This window comes from Otolemur garnettii, unplaced genomic scaffold (genome assembly GCF_000181295.1).
Source record: "Otolemur garnettii isolate 467f Iridium unplaced genomic scaffold, OtoGar3 scaffold00073, whole genome shotgun sequence".
Taxonomy (NCBI): Eukaryota; Metazoa; Chordata; class Mammalia; order Primates; family Galagidae; genus Otolemur; species Otolemur garnettii.
The window spans coordinates 1,570,630-1,576,905 of NW_003852468.1; positions in this window are offsets into that span (position 1 = coordinate 1,570,630).

A 6,276-nucleotide genomic window follows, 5' to 3' on the forward strand; every position below is an offset into this window, starting at 1 on the left:
TATTTGGGCTTCCAGGACCGAACATCAGCAGTGTGACTCTGATTGCTTGTCACGGACCTGACAGAGCACCCAAGCATAGACAAGGCAAGCTACCCTGCATGGTGTGAGCTGAGCTTCCAAGCCGAGGCAGGCCACAGTCATTGTCATGGATTAGGACCTCTAGAGCTTGAAGACATCTCTGATAGCAAGTCCTTCCCTTTCCAAGCAGAGAGCATGGTGGGCAGGACAGGGCTCCTCCCAGGTCAGGCGGGCTCACTCCACAGGGTTGGCAGTGCCAGCCTGGATGGCATGAGGCCAAACCACGCTGGGTTCCAATTGTACATAGGTTCAGAGGACAGACTCTGGGGCTGGGGTGGCTACAGTGAAATCTCAGCTTTTATTTCATAGTAAATGTTTTACGTGTGTAACTTTAGAGGACTGATTTTTATCTCTGTGTGTTTCATCTTCCTTATCTATAAAACAGCAGTAATAATAGCACATACCCCATAGGGTGATTATAAGTATTAAATTAGTAAATATAGGCCATACTTAGAACAGCTCCTGGCTCCTAGTAGTTGCCCACACTACACCGAAGTAGAGGTACAGGAGTCCTGAGTTGCCTTAACATAGTGCCAACCTCAGCACATGAGTCAAACTTCCTTCTCTGTTTTAGGAGGTCATCACTAGGGCAGTTGCAAAGTGCCGTTAAGCATCTCTTGAAAGGCCTAGGTGTCTTCAAATGACTAGGGTGTCTCTTACTGCGAAACTACAGATACCTGCCTACACTGAGCTTGGTCCAGAAATGCCACACACTTCTGGAGACTATTTCATTTTATTTTATTATTATAGATTAATATGAAGGCACATTAGGTTACATTGTTTGCCTTTGTTAGATAAAGTCCAAGTTGTAGTCAAGCCCTTGCCCCAGGGGATGTGCCATATACCCTGACATTGTGCCTGTTAAGTGAGAGCACACCAATCCAATCCCGCTCCTTCCCCTTCCCACCTGAGTTTAATTGTGGTTTTCTCGTGTGTGGGCTCTGGAGACTGTTTTAGAGGTACTGATGCTTCTAGTAACTAAAGAATGCTGGAAGCATAGTTGGGCAGTGTGTGTGGAGGGGTGTTCCAGGGTATAGAAGAGCAAAAAGCATCTCCTGATAAGTAATGCAGGATGCTGATCATTTCACGCTGCCATAAGTCAGGGAGCATGATGGTCACTGCAAACTGTCCAACACTTCTAGAAAGCCACCTTCTACACTTTATCTTCCAAATGCAACTGATGGAAGGCAAATGAGTTACAGGTGCTCAGAAGATCTGATTTTTATGGACCTCTTCCCCTGGCCAAGGAACATGAGGGAACCAGATGGGGTTAGGACCCCAGTAGTCCCAGCAGAGACCCAGTTGTCTGCTTTCCTTCCTAACAGAGTGCTCCAACGCCCAATTTGGAGAAGTGCAGGCACTGTGGCTCTCAGACCTATGAATTCCTACCAAGTCTCAAGTTATGGGTGTTGTAGTGGCCACAATGTTACCAGATAAAATTCAGTACACCCAGCTAAATTGAATTTCAAGTAGATGATGAACAGTGTTTTAATATAAATATACCAAATACTGTGTGACATTTTTTTTTTAATGAAATGAATTTTTTTTTTTTTTTTTTTTTTTGTGATACCGTCTCAGTTGCCCTGGGGTTGAGCGCCATGGCATCATAGCTCACAGCAACCTCAAATTCTTGGGCTCACGTGATCCTCTTGTCTCAGCCTTCTGAGTAGCTGGGACTACAGCCCAGCTGGGAATAGCCCCCCACAATCACCTGCCATTTTTAGAGAGGGGGTCTCGCTTAGCTCAGGCTGGTCTGGAACTCCCAAGCTTAAGCAATCCACCTGCCATCCCAGAGTACTAGGATTATAGGCATGAACCACTGCACCCAGCCTTCAAAATGAATTTGTTATCTGAAATTTAAATTTAACCAGGTGTCCTATTTTTTACTTTCTTAATCTGGTAAGATTAATATTACACCGGGGAATAGTGTTATGGAAGGCTGAAGGGTGGGTGCAGCCTCCAACTGAACAGGAAGAGCAGAGATGCTAGAGCAGTGATTTTCAGTCGTGCTGAGGATCTTAGATGCGTTGCAAAAATTTTTAAAGATCATTACGTAAATTATTTTCAAAGAGGTTCAAGGCACAGTAAGTATATTCTTTTTGTTGTTGTTGTTAACTCTTTTGTTTTTTGATCAACATCATTTAAGTGTGCTGTGGAAGTTTACCTATAAGTTCAAGTGTGCGGTGAGATAAACAAGGTTGAAATATACTTGTGCTAGAGGATTCTGGTGCTTTCACTTCATGGGATCCCGTGATACGGGCTCATCCAGGTGTCACTCAGAGTGAGACACCGCTGGATACTTACCTGCTCTAATTTGCAGTTGGCGACTCTGTAGATATATATACAGGGTTCTTGCCAATCAATCAGGGCTGCGAGAAAGTCTTGGTGGTGCCCACACAGTGTGGGTTTCCAGGCTACAGCCAGGCCACTGTCCAGCACCCTACTTTCCCGGGAGACAGCAGAAGTCCCATTTACGTAGGTGTGTTCTTGCCCCCAATATAAATCTCATATCCTTATAACCCACTGGAACGAGATCAAAGAACTTGGCAGCTGGGCAGGCTCACCTGAGGACAGAGCTTGCTCTGGCAGCAGGGACAGCAAGACTTGGCCAGGTCTGATCAGCAGACTGTGATCTCAAAGCCAATAGCCAGGTTGTCAGATGCAGCAGCCACCACCAGACACCAGCACTCCTCATTTCCCTTTCAGAAAGCACAGCTGGATTAAGGGACAGCGCCCAACCTCACTTACTCCAAGTGAGAGTAGGCAGTAATACAGAGTAAGGCTGCGTTTCCTGACAAGTACACACAGGTACAACAGAGTCCAAAAGCCAGGTCACTAAGACCCAGAACAAAAGATCTACTCAAAGATGTTAAAAAGTCAAGGCAGTCTCAAGAGTTCAGAGAGGGAGGCGGCTACAGGTTGATGTTCCCAAAGTTAGCATGTGACCAGCCTCTTGTGGTTCCTTTTTTATTCCTGAGTCCTTGGTGGGGAATATGGCTGGCTAGGAGATGCTGTCAGGGGCCAGACCCAGCTGTCAACACCAACGGACATTTCCAGCTCTGCTGTTGGGGTGCTCTCATCCCTGTCTCTGTTGGGTGCTCTCGTCCCTGACTCTTTTTTTTTTTGAGACAGAGCCTCAAGCTGTCACCCTGGGCAGAGTGCTGTGGCATCACAGCTCACGGCAATCTCCAACTCCTGGGTTTAAGCGAGTCTCCTGCCTCAGCCTCCCAAGTACCTGGGACCACAGGCACCCGCCACAACGCCCGGCTATTTTTTGGTTACAGCCATCATTGTTGCTTGGCAGGCCCCGGCTGGATTTGAACCTGCCACTTTAGGTGTATGTGGCTGGTGCTTTAGCCACTTGAACCACAGGTGCTGAGCCATCGTCCCTGACTCTTTTGGGGTGCTCTCATCCCTGTCTCTGTTGGGTGCTCTCATTCCTGACTCTTTTGGGGTGCTCTCGTCCCTGTCTCTGTTGAGTGCTGTGCTGTTCTCTGCACACTTGAACCCTTCTGGTGTCTGCCAAACTCTCCTTCTGGACCTTCATTAAGGGATCCTCTTCCTCCGGCTCTTTAAAGGTTTCTGTTCCTCAGGGTCCTGCCCTTGACCCACTGCTCTTCTCTCTTCTCTCTCTCCATGGGGCCTGGATACTCTCATTTGCTGTCATGGTTCCAAGTGAGAACATAATTGGTTAAAATGTGGGTTCTGTAGGCAAAACACTTGGGTCCTTTTTGCAACTTCCTATCTGTGACACCTAGGTCAAATTTTGTTTTGTCTCTTTAAACTTCCCTAGGCCTCATTTCCTTATCTACCAAGTGAGGCCATATGACACCAACTTCTATCTATACTAACCCAGTTTATAGGATTTTTATGATAATTGAAAAAGAAAATGTGTGCCACTTGCTTAGCACTGTGCCTGGCACATAGTCAGTGTGTAATAGACGCAGCTTCCCAGCCATGCTTACTGCTCACAGGCTACTGAACCTCAGAGTTTTGCTGCCTGCGCACTACTCTCTCAGGAGCCTCACTCATATGTCCAGCTGGCTGCTGTATATTTCTACATGGATTCCCAATGCTATTCATATTCATTGGGTCAAAAATAAAACTTTTTCTTTCCCCTTGTAAGCCAGTGATTTTCAACTGATGTTCTGTGTCACCCTGCTGTGCTGTGAGAGGATCTCAGGTGAGCCCCGAAAAGTTTTAAAGATTGAGAATAAATTATTTTCAAAAGAGGCTCAAAACACAGTAAGTATGTTCTTTTCTCCCTCTCTCTTTTTTAATCAACGTAATTTAAGTGTGCCGCAGAAGTTTAACTATAGGTTCAAGTGTGCTGTGAGATAAAAAAGGCTGAAAACCCCTGTTCTAAGCCTTCCCTTTCTCTCTAATCTCTACTTCAATTACTGATGCTGTCATTCATTAGTCACCAGCTGCAGCTTAGAAGTTATCCCTGACTCCCATCTTTTCTTTGGCACTGCCACCCACAAGCTCCGCATTGTATGGGGATCAGAATCTGACAGTTTTATCTCTTCAACTCTTTCGCTTTACGTTCTTCCCCATTATTTTTTTTTTAATTTTTAAAACTCTGGAGGAAGTAATAATTCAAGGCCAACTTCTTGGCTCTGAGGAAGTTCATGACTTTGGTGGCAACGATTACATTATTGTTTTGCAGCGGTTCTCAACCTGTGGGTCGTGACCCTTTTTAACTGTATTAAAGGGTTGCAGCATTAGGAAGGTTGAGAACCACTGGTTCAGAGCACTTGATTCCCTGCCTGTGGGGCCTGCAGGAGGAACTGGCATCTGACCCAGCATTGGCTGGCATTGGCCGATAGGATCCGAGCGTGTTACAAGTGCCAATTCTGAGCAGAAACTGTAAGAGCCACCATGTGACTGCACATTGTCTTTTCTCTCACTGTGATGTTGCCATGTCCCAAATAGGGCCTGCTCCTTCAGTCTGGATCAAGAATGCAAAAGACAGGGAACAGGGCAGCAGCCAATTCATACTATGCATAAAATGTGAACAGAAAATAAGTCCATTTTGTTATGAGGCCATGGGGATTGTTACTACATTACAACCTAGCCAAAACCTATATAGCTCCTTCCAAGATTACTAGTAGAGTCTCCGAAGCTAATGTGTGATGATATGAAAATCAGTGATTCATGATAATATGAGGCACCATGTTCTCTAACAGGCTAACAAAGGTCATTGTGCTGCCAAGCACCAAGGGCACATCACCGGCACATCCCACATGTACAGGGCACCAAGATTGTTCTTTCGGGCTGAGCGCGATGGCTCCCACCCATGATCCTAGTACTCTGGGAGGCCACAGTGGGTGGGTTGCTTGAGTTCAGGAGTCTAAGATCAGCCTAAGCAAGAGCAAGCCCCCATCTTACCAAAAATAGAGAAGTTAGCTGAGTGTTGTGGCAGATGCCTGTAGTCCCAGCTACTTGGGAAGCTGAGGCAAGAGGATATCTTGAGCCCAAAAGTCTGAAGTTGCTGTGAGCTATGACACCAAGGCATTCTACCCAGGGTGACAAAGTGAGACTCTGTCTCAAAAAAAAAAAGAAAGATTTTTCTTTTGGTCAAAATTCTCCTTGGCAAAGTACAAGTTGTATCATTTGAAGACACCAGGAGCTACGGGAGTTTTCAGAAGTGGCCAACAAAATCTAACTTGAACAATCTGTTTGACATGTGTATAATACACGTACATAAAACAAGAAAACAAAACAACAGCTACTGAACTGAGAGGCATCAGGCATTCAGAGTTGTCTGCTGGAAGGAAATAGCATTGCTGTGAAGTTTATTTATGACCTATTTCAACATATTAAGAGACATGTTAGCAATCTGAGGGTTGGTAACATAATTTGACAGAAAAACAGCTTCAATTTTCTAAGTCTACCTCAAGCCCCAACCTAGCCTGACAATTTCTAGGGCGTAAGTCTCCCTTGCTTGGCAGCAACAGCAGCGGCACTCACAGCAGGTTGGACCCGGGCTCTCATAATGAGCGTGTCGGTGAATCAACAGATGTTTAACAGGCATAACTTTGATTCTCTGTGATAAATGTGGGTATTAACAGGGTACTTCAAGGCTGCAGGAGGCTTGACTCAGTACTGAATGCTCAATATTAACGCACTTTCTAAACCTCAGCATATTGATATTTCGGGCCAGATAGTTCTTTTCTGAGGGACTGTTTTGTGCAT